Here is an 18,227-nt window from a genome sequence, read left to right as displayed (position 1 = left end):
GCCTCATCTTCCACCACAGGAGGGAGAGTGCCACTACAGGAGGTGGCCCTGTGGAACCTGTCACCCTCACACCTTGGGAGGAGAGGGCCAGCACTACCCTTCACATGGAGGGGATTGAGGAGATTGGGAGTGCAGTGTCTGGAGCAGCAAGCGACAGCAATGGCAGTAAGTCTATCAGAATCCACTAACAAGTGAATGCATTGCCGAAAAAAAAGGTGTCCCCCAACAGAGATGGCCACAATGGGCAAAGGAATGGGAAAACACATGGCAATCAGTTCAAAAGTACAGTGAGTACAGGAATATGCCAGGACATGGAATCATGAGAAGCACCCATGTGTTCCATGTCAGTTCATGTTGGCAAGTGAACCCCCTATGCACCACAACTTCATGCAACTTTGACAGTCCAACAGGCAACGTGCACATGTATGCACTGTGTACACACTCAGCAGACACTACCTCCACCTAGAAACAGCAGCACTCCCTTCCCTAAAACCACCCATGGCCAACATGCTAAATATGTTGCCTGCAGAACAAACCCAATGTCACATGAGTGTCTTGCTAGCCCACTGACATGTAGGCAAGATGACTGACAGCATGTAATTATCCACCCAACAGAGACAGAGTCCAGGGAAGCTGAAGCGGCCATGTCATCCACCACCCTGGACATCACCACAGTTGCCAGTTCGCCCACCTCCACCCTTGCACAGGCCGGACCTGTAAGCAAAGGGAGGAAGAGCAGGACACCCCTGATGTTGCAACTGTGGCATGCATGGAGGTAAGCACTGTCCCTACGTTGGTGCCCAGTGGCTCCCTCCACCGGCCATGAAGGTGGCACAGCAGATGCAATGCTGCCACTCCACAGCTGGACCCTGTGCCAATCCATGAGGATGCAGTCCACATCTAGCCATCCACACATAAGGGCACTGGCACCCCATCCTCCCCATCTAGGGACGTGCGTCAGCAGCACCAACACTATACTAACACAGGCAGCAACATCACCACTGATGTGGAGGAGGAGGTCATGGGCTTCCCCTCACTTTGATTCAGCCCCATCCCTCCCCACCGCCCATCACCTGTTCCACAACATGACATGGTAGCCACTTGAGCAAGGCTGGATGCCATTGAGCAGCACCAGGCCTCACTGGAAACACTGGATTCCCAGCAGGTGGAGCACATGAAGGTCATGAGGGACTGCCTACCGGGATCATACTGCAGAATTTCCTGTTCCTTCTGCCAGACCACCATCACCACGATTGGGCAGGGTATGAGGGAAATATATGGAGGGCATGTCAGCCTTCGCAGAGTCCCTCAGCTCTTGTATGCAGCTGACTCTTCAGCATATCTGGGCCAGGGGTCTGAGCCATCCACCTCTGTCACCCCAACAAAGTGTTCACTGTCCAGCACCAGAAGGTGCTGCTCCCAGTGCCATCTCACACCTAAGGTGCTAGAACAGGCTGCCAGGGGCAAGAGACATTTTGTTCACTGTGAAAAGCGAGGTGGGTGGGGAGGGTGTTTTGTGGTTGGTGTTTTGGGGGGGCAAGGCGAGTGTGGAGGGTCGGTTGGGGAGGGTGTTTTGAGGAGAGCGGGTGGGTAGGCAGTGTGTTTTGACATTTCTTAATTAAATACTGGTTAACTTTAAGCAATGCTGGGCATTCCTTACTGTCTGCATGTGTTGAATTCATACTGTGACTGTATTCAGAGGTGTGTAGCATGTGTACATCAATGTCCTCAACAAAATGGTCCATCAGTTCTTGACAAACCAGATGTCCATCTGTACCCTCTTCCCACTCACTGTGTGACAGCACCGCACTCGCAGGTATTGAGTCCTCCTCTTCTGGGTATGGCATGTCCTCATCATGGGGAGGGGGACAATCTGCCTGAGGAAAACGTTGTGCAGCATAGCACAGGTAACATCAAGGCCTCTCTGGTCCGGTGTATGCACCAGAAATTAGCCTTCGACAGGACAAAGGTGCCCTTGATGCCTGGTCCAGACATGTGCCTTGTTGTAGGCCACCTTCTTTGTTGTCTGTGGATTCCCTGCAGGTGTCATCAGCCGTACTAGCTGGGGGTATCTAGAGTCACCTGCAAGGCAAAGGACATAGGTGCCAGTCACAGAGCATTGTGGATGTGTTGCCTTTTAAAACAGCATCTTGATATACACTCTGTGCATGTATTTTACAAGTATTGTCACACAACATCATTTACCATCACAGTACTTACATGTGAAGTCATTCACTATGGGGAACATTTGCTTTGTCATGTAACACAATGCACACAGCTCACTCATCACTTTCAGGGTCTGTGATTGGCATGCCATGGTGCCTGTGTTGGGCCTGTGCGTGTGCCCATCACAGGCACAATGGCTGTGCCCTGAGGGGTGATTAGTTGTAGTTCTGGAGGATTGTGTTGTCTGTGTCTTTTCCATGATGGCTTCACACACATGGTTACCTGAGTACATGGCATTACGACTTCCAATGGTGCATTATTTTGGTGCAGTGCTGGACTGTGTCATTCAATGTATAGGGATGCATAATGTAGCATTGTTGTTCATTTAGTCCTGTGTGCGTGTATGGTGCTAGCCTGTTGAGTCAATATACAGTGGAGACTTCATACTGCATTGTCAATCAAGGTCAAGTCCTGTGGGTTTTAGGATGTCATGTGTGGGGTGAGAGGGAAGGGAGATGTGCCCAGGAGAAATGGAATAGGAGTGCTTCCAGTACCTTTACTTTACTTTACTGTATTACATTTATAAAGCACAACCATAGACCCATAGGTGTGAGGGCGCAGACAAACACAAAAAGAGAGAATAAGATGAGAGAATCGGGGTGAGATCGCAGACTATGGACGACTATTTGAAGAAGAAGGTTTTAAGACCCTTCTTGAAAATGCTCAGTGCTGCCGAGTTTCTTAGTTGATCTGGCAATGTATTCCAGAGAGCTGGCACCACAAACGCGAAAGGCACCGCATTGTGGCTTTTTGCTTTTCACTTTGGGTTGATGGAGCAGGTTCTGGTTGTTGGAACGAAGATTTCTAACCGAGGATTTTATTCCTATATACCTTTGAAGATAGGAGGGCATCTTGCCCTTGAGGCATTTAAATGTAATAACTATGAGTCTGAAGGAGATTCTTGAGTCCACAGGTAGCCAGTGCAACGCTCGCCGTGCCTCAGAAACGTGAGCCCTGTAAGCAAGGCCAGATAGCACTCTAGCTGCTCCATTTTGTACCACATGGAGACAGTTGATGTTTTTTTTTGCTGGAGCCTGCTAATAGACTGCAGCAGTAATCCAGTTTGGAGCCTACAATGGCTCAGGCAATGGTCTCTGCGTTGGTTTGAGAAATATTAGGTCGCAGATGGGACAAGAGTTTAATGTAATAGGTGGCAGAGGAGACTGTACTGGCCACGTAAACTTTCATGTTAAGAGATTGATCCAAGAACACAAATTTTGAAAATGTGGGCTGGGACACTCCTGCCGGATGCCCAAGGTGTGCTTTAAGGTGCCAGTTACCAAACAAATACAGGAACAACCGTAGCTTCAGCAATGGGGTAAGGCTGTACTAATGTTGATCCTGCTCTCCATGTCATCCTGGATCAGGAAGAGCAGCTCACCAATGGTCTCCCAGTTCAACTGGTAAAGGGTGATTAGCTAGTTGTCAGTCAAGGTCCTGGGTGAGGGCCTGACCCGGGGTATGGCTGCTTGCCTGGTGTCCGGTCAAAGATTCGAAGCCAAAAGGATCAAATGCCATAGGATCGAGTCAATGTGACCTAAAACATGGGTCACATTTTTTTTTTTAAATTTTTTTTTTTGGGGTTTCCTTTTTGGAAAAAGTGTTTTTTAATACAAAAAAATAGGGTTTCGGGGGGACCCCCCCCCAAAAAAAATGTACAAAAATAAAAGTAAAAAATCAACCCTTTTGTTTTAGGTCGTTTTGATTCGACCCTTTTGTCATTCGATCCTTTGCATTCGAATCTTTGACCTATAACCTGCTTGCGTCTCTTCCTCCTCCTCCTCCTCTCTGTGCCCTGTGCCCAGTGCTGTTCTTGCAGCCTTTGCAGCTCAATGCAGAACTGGAACAGCTGTATGTCCATATTCACAACAGCTGATGTTGTTAAGTATGTTTGGGGAAGGTGTGTGCCTTATTTACCCTGTCTGATTGGATTGGGTGCACCTGTGGCTTAATTACCATCACCTGCATGCATTTACCTGAACCTGGAGGGTGGAGGTAACTGCACTGTGTTTTAGCGGTATTACCACCAATTCTTGGCAGTATTTCAGCAGTATTTCAACTTGCAATACAGCAAAAATACTGTTTTTGTATCTCAGCGATAATTCCATTGCAGAATTAGCACTGGGGATAATTCCACCATGGTTGGCTGTAATTCTACTGCACCAATGCCACCAGGGCTAATTCCGCTAGTAGGATTAGCAGTGACTGATAATTTGGCACTATGGTAGAAGTGGCTGTAATTTTGTTACTACCGCTTTTATCATATACTGCCAAACTCATATTGAGTTCCATGGTGTATAGTCATTTAGTCGAAAAAAATAATGTCGAAAGTCAAAATATAGAAAAAAAAATGTTGAAAAAAAAAGTTTAATTTCTTTTTCAATGTGTTTTTTTTTAAATGGGGAGGTTCCCCCAACCCCCCTTTTTTTCTATTTTTTTTATTTTACCCCTTTTGTTTACTTACCGAACCCAAAAAATACATATAAATAAAAAAATAATACATTCAACTTTTTTTTCGATATTTTTTTTTCGACATTTTTGTCATTCGACTTTTTTTCTTCGACTATTTGACTGACCACGAGTTCCATTGTACCAATCTGCTACATGTTATAGGGTCATAGGTATGACTCTGTCAAGTGAGAAGGGAGTGTTGAGGGGAATCCCTACCCCTAGATCATGGGTATCCCTGGAGTTGTGTATGCACACTGGTGCCACTTTCTCTGAGCTGATGCATGTAAGTCACTGTCCTGGTCAGGTCTCTTTTTATTCTCTTCTAGGTAGTTCTCAATTGTCTCAATTGTCTCTGGTGCCTAGAATGCACCAGCCTCCACAGACACCTAGGATGTATATTATTTGTGGAGCATCTTTTGCACGTTGTGTTGATTTGCCCAGCCTATAAACTTATCAGACATGCAACTATTCTTCCTGTGCTCACGCATTTTAATTTCAGACATGTTGTCTAGATTTATTTTATTTTCTCTCTGCTGATCCCCCTTATGTGGCATGAGCTTTGGTGACTTTACAGAAAAACAATATGTCCTTGAGAAAGGCTGCTAAAATTGCTTTTTGAGCCAACACATCTACATTACATTTGTACACTAGTTAATGTGAAATTTTAATTGTTAGATGATTTTTATTGTGTGTATAATGTGCTTGTTTGATGGATTGCTTTGATCCGAATAAATATATTTTGACTGATTGATGAATATATGATTTTCTGGGAATCAGCAGCATTCAGAGAAGACGTGCAAGTACCAAAAGCACAAGTATTCAACAGACAAGCCCCACCCTGTAAAAAGAGGAATCAACTGGTTAGCCAAATTGTTTAACAATAGGCTTTCCCTTTCAGGAGCCAAGTGAAAGGCCCAACAACTATCCAAAAAACACAACGAGGATACAGGGAACAATAGGGCAGCTGAGAAGGGGCTAGAAAAAGATCATGCCAAAATAGGGGACAGCTAGGAATTCTCTGCAAACCCTGTTGGACCACTGACTTATCAAGTGTAGGGGAGACACATAAACAAATGACTACAGTGGTCCGTGTGAACTGTATGGCAAAGATGGAGGCTGTAAAGGGGGTGGGGCTAGAGGAACTTATGAAGACTTCCATGGGCAGTCCCTGTCCTCAAATGAAAAGGTCACACAGTGATTTGCCAAGGGGAGCAGCCAACTCAGTAACTAATGGAGGCAAAGGGAAACTTCTAGGCTGGAAGGTGAGGCATATGCAATGGCACAAGAGTCAATTGAAAGAGAGGTGGATTAATAGACCAGAGAGGTGGGTGCATCAGTGAAAGGAGGGCTTAGAGGAGTTTTTGGTGAGAGTAAAGGCAAGGTTTTGGGGCTGAGGGTGCAGTACCAACGTGTATGCGAGTGAGAGAGTGATTGTAAATAGTGAACTGGAGCTCCCAGCCCTTTAAGGTGAGATAGCAATACCCTTGAGATGGATGGGGATGCAGAAAAAAATAATTGAAAAAACTCAGGTAGTTGGCAAAAGGAAAACAGTTTTAATATCAATTATCTAAAACAGGGAGTACAACGGACATCAACGGACGTCTCCGCGCAAAATCTCTCAATGCATTTTAGAAAAAAGCTAGTTTATATAACAGAAAATCGTCATAGGTGCATGTTACTAACGTCATCCTATGTGGCAAAATACAAAAACCTAGTGGCAAGTGTGATAGGGTCTAATAAAACATCTAAGTATACGATCCATACTCGTTTAGGCACTGGAATAAAGTGATAATCTTCTTAACACAAGTTGGGGTAACTAAGTTCTCCTTTCAAACCGGTCACTATGAACGTCACTAAATATATGATGTTCTATTCACTAAATAACTATAGGACCCTTGATTGTGCGGTCCCCTATCATTGGTTGGCTTCTAACCTCTGTCAGTACCTTCCCACCTATGTATAACAGCAAGCAGGCTAAGCAGCCAGGTGCTGGTGAGCTTGTCTTAACCATAGTTTCCCACCAATTAGCATATCCATCCATCATCACCTCAGAAGTCTGCAGTCAATTAGGACATTGAACTTGTCCTTGGGAGTGTTCTTGCTCTGGGAAAATTCAGGAGAGTGAAGGCATGCTCTGCCCTCGTGCGTAGGTATGACCATCATGTTCGTCCAACTTCTTCTCCCCATGTGACTGAAGACCACGTAATGGAGCTTCTAGTGTATTAAAAATACTATTTTATAATAGTCCTCTGACATCTTGTTGTCGTCCATGCCTTCTGAGCAAGAGCTTCATTCTTTCACATGATTTGTATCCAATGTCTGCTCACCCCAGCCTGATACGGCCTTGGCTTCTTGCCTCATCCAGCCTCAACTTTCTGAGAATTGTCTGTAATTTCACTTGTTTTTCCAACTGCGACATACTGGGAAAGCGGCCTTACTTCTTTTGCTCAGCTCTGCTATTGTACGTGGTGGAAACATCCATTCTTTACTGACTCATATATATGTATGTATTGGCACATGCCACAATCTATTCACTATAAAGCTAGCCTCAAGAATACTTTGTCTGTTGCATCTGTACACGTGAAAAATAGCTTAACATTTTCATCTATCTCGTTGCATAAGCTTCTTCATCTTGATCCCAAAATGTCACTTATCTTCGATACTTTCTTGGAGCCTTAGAGAATTGCCTGCATTCTCTCATCTCTGCATCTCTTCTATACACATCAGCTCTGTTCTGTCTGATGTCATCACTTTTTTCATTCAGTTATTTGTCCTTTTTCTTTCATCATTTCATTCAAAGGATGGTCACATGGTATCATATGCAGGTATGGTTTTCTCATTGGAAACCTTGCCTCCATGATTCTCCATGGTATCTGTATTTTCAATGGCTCGGTACGTGTCTCATACTCTGGCTCCCAACATATAGGCAATATGGGCAAGGTGATTGAGGTGGGGGTACCTGACTCCTTCTCTACACTACCCCCTCTGGGCGAATCTCCGACCACTCTCTCCTCATTCGTCACCTCTAGACATCTTTGTCCAAAGAAATACTTCTTAGGGATCCATATCTTTATGAATCCCTTCAGGCATCCAGCTGATTTCACATGCTCATCCTTGTTCCAAGTCATGAGCATGCACTGTCCATTTGGACTACAATATATCCATCTTCCCACATGCTTCTTATGGTTCTTTGGATACAGGAATTTCGTTCCCTTGGGTGCATGGATACTAGCCTTCACAAAGTCTCTGATCTCTTCATCTGTCAGATCTCTGGCCTTTCATCCGGATTCAACATCAATCATGATTTTCATCCCTATAGATAGCTTTCTTTGCTGTCTTCTTGCACTGTGTGATTATTATCTTGATCACACGGAATCCCAGCAACACTAACATGATCAGGGCTCCAAGGAACTTGAACATGTCTGCCATACATGTGGAACCCAAGAAAAGAGCGATCCAAACCAGCTGTCATCAGCAATGACTTCTACTTTGTCTATCATCTGGACGTTTAGTTACATTAGCATCCCTATGGCCTCTGTCAAAGTTCCATTTTCGTCATCCTGGGAAGCTATGAATGTGCAGCATGATTCTCCGATTTTTGCACAAACACCTCCATCCATAGCTGTGATCATGTCCAAGACGTATCTATTCTGAAGAGTCAACAGGCGTATGACTTTCATCTCTTCTCTGATAGCGTAGAATCCCTTTATGGTTGTGTTGATCGTCTGCAGCAGTTCCCCTCTGGTAATCTGCAGCCATTTGGTGTTTGCTCCAACCTAGATTCTCATCATAAAGATCAATGTGAAAACTGACGAAGTCTGGCTGAACAGTCTGTGTTCATACGGGATGGAGTCAAAAGCTTCTATTGACTTGGCAGAGAAATAGTTCTCTCTTTTCATTCGATTTATTAGCTCCAATGATCTCTTCTTCCTCAGATGAGCATCTGCTTTCGGGAAACCATCAATATTTAAGTCACTTTCACCGAATCACCAATGCTGGAACATGAACATTCACCAAGGTGCATATTCGTCCCCAGTCTGTGGGTAGTCTCATATAAGCCCTTGCTCCACAGGCCCAATAGAAATCCATGATCACTGCTGTTCCAAGATCATCTTTGGTCCATCAAAGATCTGACTACAGTTTTGATTCTCTCTGACTTTTCTTGTGCCATTGTTTCTGAAGAACAGCTTTGAACTTTCCAAAGGCACTATCTGCAAGGCTCCTTCTCTGTCTTCAACTCAGGTCAGTAGTTTAGCGAGTCTCGGCCACAATGGTTTGCACAGCACCTGGTAATTTCAAACAGTTGATTGAGAACAGTCATATATCATCCAGGCTCTGCAGATAACCACTCCTTCTTCCCATCCATTAGGTGATAGCATTGATCCCCAAATCTGCACTTGGTCTCTGTTCTTCCAATGTCGGATGTCTTCTTCAGGTTTTCCTGGACTCTCAGGTATTTTGTTTACATCCCATCTGATTCTGGCTCCTTTTACTCCAACCTTTTCATATCTGATCACATGATTCTTGGTATGTGCTCTATCTCTTGTCTTTGTGTCTTGCACATAGTCATCTTCGTTTGGATCTGTCCATTCCGATGCCCATTTGAGAGTGCTATGTGTTACAGATAATGTGCTGTCTGGACATCTATTTCAATAGCTATAAAGATCTTAGACTTCTCCATGCTATAAGGCAGGAGTGCACACACAATGCATTCCTCCTTCGAGGTCCTTCTTCCTACTTCCTTCATATGCTAATACCAAATGTAATTCCCTGAATGTGCCATACTGTCCAGGTAATCATTTAGCTCATGATCATCTTCTCTAGCATTTCTCTTGGATCTTGTTCCTTTCTTACGAGTTTCTTTAACCATCTTATGTAACATGTCAGCATAGTTCTTCTTTACTAGCCCACTTATAGACTCATTCATCAGTAGACTAGGTGTGTTTACATGTGCTACCTGTGCAAGAGAAAGTTCCAAAAGTTTCATCCAATCAACATGAACTTTAAGCATAAAAATATCTTGCATAATCTCCACACGTGATCTCCTTCTAAAGGGTGACTCAGGTTTATTCATCACAGGACCAGATGCTCTTGTGTGTACCTCTAGGGTAGGAACAATCACATAAGGTATCGGCTGCCTTGTAGTTGCCACATCTGTACCCTTCTCTTGTGTAGGAGGATAAACAGGAATTGTCACTCTATTTACGTCTGCATAATAAGCTGTTTGTACTGTAAGTGAGAGCAGTATTACTATGAACAAAATACACGTGTAAAATCGTACGCAAACATGACCACTTATAGCAATAACGTTTGGCACATCGTGGACATCTCTCGTGATCTGCCATAACAAAGTTGCTACTGATGCTGTCCATTATTACTTTTAAGGAAGGAAAAAATAATCTTTAATGGGGCAACACCATGCACTATTTGTGGAATCTGCTGAGTTGGCTCAAAAAGTTCCTCAATCAGCTTCAACAGGCTGATTTATACAATAATGACCTCAAATTCCCAATGGATGCCACGAATTGGCCTTTGAACAGACGTCATGAAGATCTTCTTTCAGCATGAAACAAAAGTTCCTTACTTTGCAGACCTTTGGATCTGTCCCTCTCGCAAGCCTCATTCAGTTCTCAGCGTTCTTTCAGAGTATTCACTGACTTGGATAATGATCTCCCTCAATATATCATTGAGTGCTGCATTGTTTCTCTAGTCTCTCAGGAAAGTGTGGACGTCGTTCTGTCTCTCAACAATATGTGGACATACCTCTATCAGATAGCAGAATACCAAACTGGCCAGTCTATATGCATTATCCGTTAAGAGGGGCATTTGTGTTTTCCACACTGAACTCAGGAAGCTGAAGGATCTGTTCAATGATAGCTGCAAGCAATCTTCTCACAATAGCACCATTCTTAGGATTTTGCAGAACGTTAGTAGTTCTCCCCACCAGAACAGGGTAGGCACACAAGATGAACAAGATAACTGTAAGAAAGATCTAGGAAACGTTATCATTGGGCTCCATCGTGCGTGCCTCTAAACAGGAACTCAGTGAGAAATGAATCTGGGTACTGCTCCCTTATCCAATTGTCGAAAAAGGAATTCCAGAGTTGGCATCTCTTCTTCTTTTAATCAAGGCTTAAGTATGCCTCATTACAATGTCATCAAATTCCTGTGGCTCAAGAACTCAATAACTTCCCTTTACTCTTTTTTAAATGACTGAAAAGAGTGTCCCGAAATAAGCCACAGTCAAATTAACTCTTTGTCTTTATTCAGCAGCTTCTGCATCCTTCTTCTTCGTCATAGACCTAGTCTGCATGTGCTGTGGTTCTTCCCCAATGCTCTCTTCGGGTGGGGGTGAGGGTGATGTGGATTCTCCAGTATAAATCTTTACGTCGCCCAGGAATATCCAAGCACTTCTGCCTTGCACCTTGACTGCAGACAGCGTAATGTTTTCTATCAAGAAAGGGCCATTAAAACGAGGTGCGTGCCACTTCCTAGTGAAATTGCGGTTTAGGACCGCATCTCCAGGGAAAAGTTTCGGAAGACAAAGCTGGTCAACTACAGCTGTTGTGGCATCTCCTTCTGTGTTCTGCGTTGCCCTACACCCCTTTCGCTTGAGCTGATTTGAAATGACAGAGATACTTGAAGTCATACTCATAAGGTAATCACATAGCTCCTTTCCTAGCAGTTCTGCTGTTGGCTGGGCATCACTTCTAACCCTAGACAGAGGTGTGAGAGGTGTCCTCATTCGCCTCCCTGTCACTATCTCATGCAGGGTAAAATGGTGGTCTGAACCTGGCTGCTTTCTCAATGCACACAATGCCAGTGGCAGACAATGCAACCATCCTTTCTTCATAGTCAATTTCAATTTGGCTTTTCTCTCTTTAAGCAAGCTGTTGAGTCTCTCACAGACACGGTTTGCTTGTGGGTGATATGCCAATGAAAATGTGTGCTTTATAGTAAGCAACAAGCTTATTTGTCTCAAAGACTTCATTGACAGAATGAGGGCCATTATCTGATCTTAATACTTCACATATTCCCCATCTAGGAAACACTTATTGCACTAAAAATGTAGCTGCACAAGTGGCATCTGGGTGTGTACAAGGTCCAGCTTCAATCAACCTTGAAAAGGGACATACTACCAAAATCATATATCTGTATCCATTACCGGCTTGCAGCATGTCGACATAGTCGATATGTAAATGCTGAAAGGGACCATTAGGTCTCAGAATAACTCCTCTAATTGTGCGCAATGTGTGACCAGCAATAAACATTTGACATACGTTACAATTTACTACATAGAATGCAACGGCTTCTACTATATTTAGAATTAACCAATTCTCTGCTATTGTTGCGGCGAGGCTCTCTCTAGGGATGTGTACAGGGTAGTGCAGCTGTTCCAATGACTCCCTTAATAAGGTTACAGGCATCACCGGTTTATCAGTGCTGTCTTGTCACCACAATGAATCAGAGGGGTTTAAAGGACACCCTCTCCGTGTCCACAAGTCTTTTTCGTCTTGGGGCGCTTCCCTTTGGATTTCTCCCAACTGAGTTCTAGACAAATTATTATAACAATTTGGCACACTCATCATCACCACCATGCTTTCATTCTCATCAGGCATACCAAATGACATAATTACTTCTGTATATGCAATACATTTTGCTTCCTCATCTGCTTTTTTATTTTCAACGTGAAATGAAATATGTCCTTTTAGTGTGAGCTGAGCACTTTATGACTGCAATGGCTACTGGGAATTGTAGTGCTTTAATGAGTCTATCAAATAAGGCTGTGTGCCGCACTGGAATGCAGTCCGCTCGGAGGTAGGCCCTCCTTTTCCAATATGCTAGTCCTGCGTGCAATGTTGATGTCACATAGGTGGAGTCACTGTACACTGTTACTTCCTGGTCTGCATGATTCTCGAGCGTGACAATCAGTGCCACTAAATCGGCAGCCTGTGCTAAAAAATGATACGGTAGTCGTGCACTTATCAGTACTTCAAACCCTCTATTGGCCACATGCTTTGCCACAGCGGCACCTGTATATCTTTGTCCATCTTTTTGATCGATTCTTGAAGAATCGTCAATAATGAGAATTTTCCCAGCTGCCAATGCATTTTCCTTCACCGTTGGGAGCTTGTGATAGAATGCCTCACAGTTAGAACAATCATGTGGGTGCTCACTCGCTACCAGTGGTTCCGCTACAAACAATGAAGTATTCACTATTCTGCATCTGACTATTTTAATCGCTGGATTCGATATGACCACCTCATAGGCAGAAGCCCTTTGAGATGTCAACGTGCCTTAAGGTTTCTCCAAGATGGCAAATAATGCATGTTCAACACATAGCATCATAGAACACCCCATAAGTATACTGGCAGCCTTCTCAACGGTAAAGATGGCGGCCGCCAAAGATTGTTCACAAGGGAAGTGACCCCTCATTACTGGGTCTAAAATCCCACTGTAATATGCAAGGGGCTTGTACCACAACGTGGTTCTCTGTGTGAGTACTGCTGTCATAACAGTGCCATTTGTGCACGAAAACAAAAAGAATTCCTCAGCATAATTAGGAATCCCTAAAACTGGAGCTGTATAAATTGCCTTTTGTAATTCATCAAGCCTTTCTTCCATCTCCTCTGTCCAAACAATTTTCTCTTGATTTGCTTGTGCTTTCTTTAGAGCATGCAATAAGGGCCTTATTTATGAACTGTAATCAAAGACCCATGCTCTAATATAGTTACAAAGTCCCAAGAATCTCTGCATATGCTTTATCGTAACTGGCTTTACTGTTTGTAATATAGCTTCAGCTCTTACAGGAGTAACCTTCTTTCCTTCGTGGGAAATTAACTGGCCAATGTATAACACTTCTTGTTGACAATACTGTAAATTCTCTCTGTCAACCTTATATCCTTTGTCAGCAAGAATAATCATTAACTGAACAGAGTCGCATCTGCACTTTTCCTCTATGGTGCTGAAGACCAATATGTCATCCATTTGCTGCAACACAACACTTTCTAAATCAATATTGCTTAAGTCCATCTGAAAGCCCTATTGAAAATCGATGAGATTCACAGTACCCCTGGGGTAAACAAATGCTCTTCAGGTGAGTTTGTCTGAAGGTAAATGACGTCAAATCGTGTGAATCCTTATGCAATGGGATTGAGAAAAACGCATTTTTCAAGTCAATCAAAGCGAAATATTGTGCTTCAACAGGTATATTACATACAAGTGTTGCAGGATTAGGAACTAGAGGGAACTGTGCCTCTACAATCTGGTCAATCGGTCTCAAACCTTGAATTAAACACCACAACCCTCCTTTCCCTTTTTTAATCAGATAGATTGCGATATTACCCGATGACTCTTACGCCATTAATATACCCTGTTCCATCATAGCAGATACCTTGATCTGCCTCTCGAGACATGGGATACTGTCGTGCTGGAGGTAAAACTGCTCCTGGTTTCAGTTTAATTTTTACTTCCCCAGCACCCTTCAATAGGACTATGTCATAGGGATCTTTTGTCCATAAAGAAACTGGTATCTTTGTCATGCCCTCATTGTAATACTCAGGACGTTTCTGTGCTAACATCATCCTCTGAGGAACTTCTCATTTAATTGCTCTCACCCAATAAGTAATACTTGTTTCAAAGATTACTTTGTCATCTGATGGATAATCTCTTAACCGGTCTTCATCTGCGACATCACTCAATCTATAACCCTCCCCAATGACAATCACGGTGACCCATTGTCTGCCATCATAATCAACTTCATCAAGCATAGCTAATTATCCTCAACTACAGCAGCTTTTAACTCTAAAGGAAAGACTTGTCATTCCTCTTCAACCATAGGTATCTTTGGCCTGAATAAATATTCATCAGGTATCCTCACAGACTTACCCACTAGCCTGGCAGTCATGTCAGCAAAATACATACACCATAGTGAAACACTTCTGGTTCTAATGGCAGTCCTCATATGGCTATTTGTCCTGTAAATGCTATCACAAACTCACTCATGTTTAAATAATACATTCCTGGTGTTGAGCGCACTATGCCCTCATCAGTAAATGAAATTGTCATATTTAATTTGGTCATTAAATCTCGACCCAATATATTGACAGGTGTCTGTCCTGAATATAATAATGGTACAGACATGTCACACTCTCCTAGAGAGACTGGTAGTGTGTCAGTAAAAGGAACTCTACTTGTAGCTCCTGTGAACCCTTGAGTATTCATGGCATTTTCAGACATCGAAAATTTCCCCTCTAGTATACATGAGCGCGTTGCAACTGTGCCTACTAAAAAAGAAAATGATTTGCCTCCTATATTAACATGAACCCTCAGTTCCTCACGAGGATAAGGGGTTACTGATAGTATTGAACACATCAAGTCTCCCAGTGAGCTGTCCTATTGAGGGTACAGCCTCATCCCCGTACCTATGAAAGGATTCCCTTCATCAAGAGTGACACCCCCTATTCTACGAGTCATTAACTGTCCTGTGCTCATGCTTTGCTGTATTTGCATAGGTAACTGCTGTGCCTGCCCCTGTGGTGGATTCATTATTGCCCGCTGTGTTTGAAAGTCTTGCTGCACTCTCGGCGGTTGTGTCTGCTGTACTGTCTGATTCTAAGCAAACCCATCTCCATTCTGCTGCAAATATGCAGGCAGTTTTGAAGTCCCCACTCATTGAAAATTGATAATTCTGCACAATCCTTGACTTTTACACTTGCGAGCCAGATGACCTGTTTTACCACATGTCCAACATATAGGCGGAGGTCTCCACATCTGTCCTCCCTGCATGCCTTGATTACCATTCTGCATGTTCTGAAACCCACCTTGATTATTCTGAAAATACCCCTGATTATTACGAAAAATTCTTTCTCAAAAACCTCCCCTTCCCTGTGATCTAACCCATTATTACCTTGGTCAAACTGCCTCTGTTTATTCATCTGTGGCATGTTTGCTGATTGCTGTGGACCTGATCCATCTCCACTAGTCAACATTGCCCCTTCAATAACGTACTTGGAGAGTTTTTTCTGCAGTAATTTGGCCTCTTCACTTTTTTCTTGCAACAGCCTGCAATGATGCACAATGGTCAGCTGAATCTCCGACAATGGCTTTGCTTCCATGCCCACTAACTTCTTGAGCTGCTTTTGTACTGGATCTGGCAACCCTTGACATAGTATATGATATAACACAGGTATAGATTTCCCCCAAGCGTCACGAGTCTCCAAGCTCAACTGCTCTTGAAAATTTGGAATGTATTCAAGCGGATCATCCCCTTCCTGCATCTTTTTTGTCATTATAGCTCCCATAGCGGATGTGTCCGGATACAGCACTCTAAGACCTTTCCAAACTGCCGCTCTACAATTATTGTATAGTGCTCCATCATGAGCAGTGTTTACCGTGGTAACACCAGAATATCCTGCTCTTGACCAAACGTCATGAGCTCTTTCCTCAAGGATAGCAATTAGAAGACCCTTAATGTCCCCTATAGCTATCGTGTTTCCTCTCATTTTCTCTAATTCATGTATCCATTTCCCAGCGCCAGCAGTTCAACTCGGGAGTTTAAACCTTAAATTATCCATGTCCATCTGTGGCCAACGTATATACTGTGGTCTGGCCCTTCCCTTCTCTAAAAAGGAAACTGTGATACCCCAAATTCACTCTCATCTCCCATTGTTTGCCTATCCATAACAGGGACAATGGCTCTGAACTGCCTTCTTCCTGGCAGCGACCTTAACCTGCTCACATAAGGTGGCGATTCATCCTCTCTGACTATAGGTTCGCCCTTTGGGTGGTGTTTGTGTCAATGATTCTAATGCTCGAAATATAGGTAGGTCTAAATCCGACCATCAGACTTCCTTATCTATTTTAAAACATCCCTCAGGTCCATATGTGTCACCTCCCTCCTCCCCACGGAAGGCTTCTCTATCTTCATCTGACATCTCCTGTGCCCAACTCGTGTGACCTCTCTCCTCCTCATTGTTATCAAGAGTCAGTCTATCTAGAGACAGCTCCTTTGGCTCAAAACTGCATGAGTCTCCCTCTTTGTCATACAGCTGTGTATTCTCAAGTCGATCATTTTTACCCTTTCCTTACAATACTTTTTTGGTCTTCATATCATGATAGACTTTATCAATTGCATCCCAAATGCTTCTAGAGTCAAACTCATCCTCTCGATTTGCTCTTGACGGACCTGCAATCGGCTCATGTTCCGGGAAGAACTCTTCTAAATCTTCCCATGATACTACTGGATCAGGATCCATTACTTCCTTATCCATGTGACCAAGATCGCATTCTCTCTGTTTTCTCTTTCGTTCTATTTCATCATCAAACTCACTTTGTTTCCTTGCTTCCTTGCGTATCCTGTTTTCCTCTTTCTTTTTCATGTCCCTTCTCTCATGTGCCATTCATATTTCTTCATCTCCACGTCTTTGCATTCTTTTTTCCCTCAATTTCTGTTCCTCTTCGTTTTTTTTTTCTTTCTGGTCTTTCTTGCTCTTCGATCGCCCTTTGTCTGTTGTCATACTTTCTCTGTTCCTCTGCTCTTTCCTGTTTCCTAAATTGCTCCTCTTGGTACAACTGTTCCTGTCTCTGTCTATCCTTTCTTTTTGCCCCATTGTCTTTCAATCTTTCTTCCTTTTCTTTGTCCTTTTTATCCTGCTTGTCTGGATCTTCCCTTTGCCTTACGTCCTCGATGCTTTAACCATCGGGTTTGGGCAAAATCTGACCAGCCATCCTTCCATTCTGTATGTGGGATGTATTTACCCATGCATCCGAGCCCTACCTCAAAACTGTGCAGTACTGACATGGAAAACATCATGATGGCCAGAGCTTCCCAGAAAATGCACAGGGAAATGCATGAAGAATAGGCTGCCACTCATTTTTGCCGATGTTATGGGCACAGAAGGACACTGCCTAAAACCACCATTGGACTACCCACACAGTAGTCTGAAACCATTGGGAATGGCAATGCTGATTGCCAAAAGCAAACCCATAACTGTTGGGAATTCATTTTCTTAAATCCCAAAAAGGGGTGCAGTACCAGTACTCACCACTATCCAAAAGCCGGCGTTTTAAAACCACACCAGATTTTACTTTTTGTAGAAAACTGAATAAATGAACCCAAAGCAAGCCAAAGAAAGACTTACTGAGAGGTGGATCCAATGTAAAGTTATATTCTGAAGTGACTTGAAGGTTTATAACAAGACTGGCTGAGCTGTGGATTTCAGCAGTTTAAGTAAATTTGGACTGAAAGACACTACAAATCTAAATGTTTAAAAGAAATGAGTGACCTACTTTGAGTGTCACATAGGTTGCAATTGTTTAAATGTCATAGTTTTAAACTTAGAATCAGCATCCTAGCTGCATATGTAAAAAAATGTCTTGACTTAAACTGGGGAACAGAAGTGACATTTTATCTGAAACCTGGCTTAAGGAACTGAATTCTGCCTGGCAACTACCCCCCTTCAGGAGTGAAACTTGAGTCACAGCTGTGTTCCCAGGACTATCTGCCTTTTGCTGGCCACACTAAGGATATGCCATCTCTCTGATAATTG

The sequence above is a fragment of the Ambystoma mexicanum genome, chromosome 6p, assembly GCF_040938575.1.
Source record: "Ambystoma mexicanum isolate Mex_15411 chromosome 6p, UKY_AmexF1_1, whole genome shotgun sequence".
NCBI lineage: Eukaryota > Metazoa > Chordata > Amphibia > Caudata > Ambystomatidae > Ambystoma > Ambystoma mexicanum.
The sequence above is the reverse complement of the archived record's forward strand: the minus strand, read 5'-3'. Positions refer to the sequence as shown.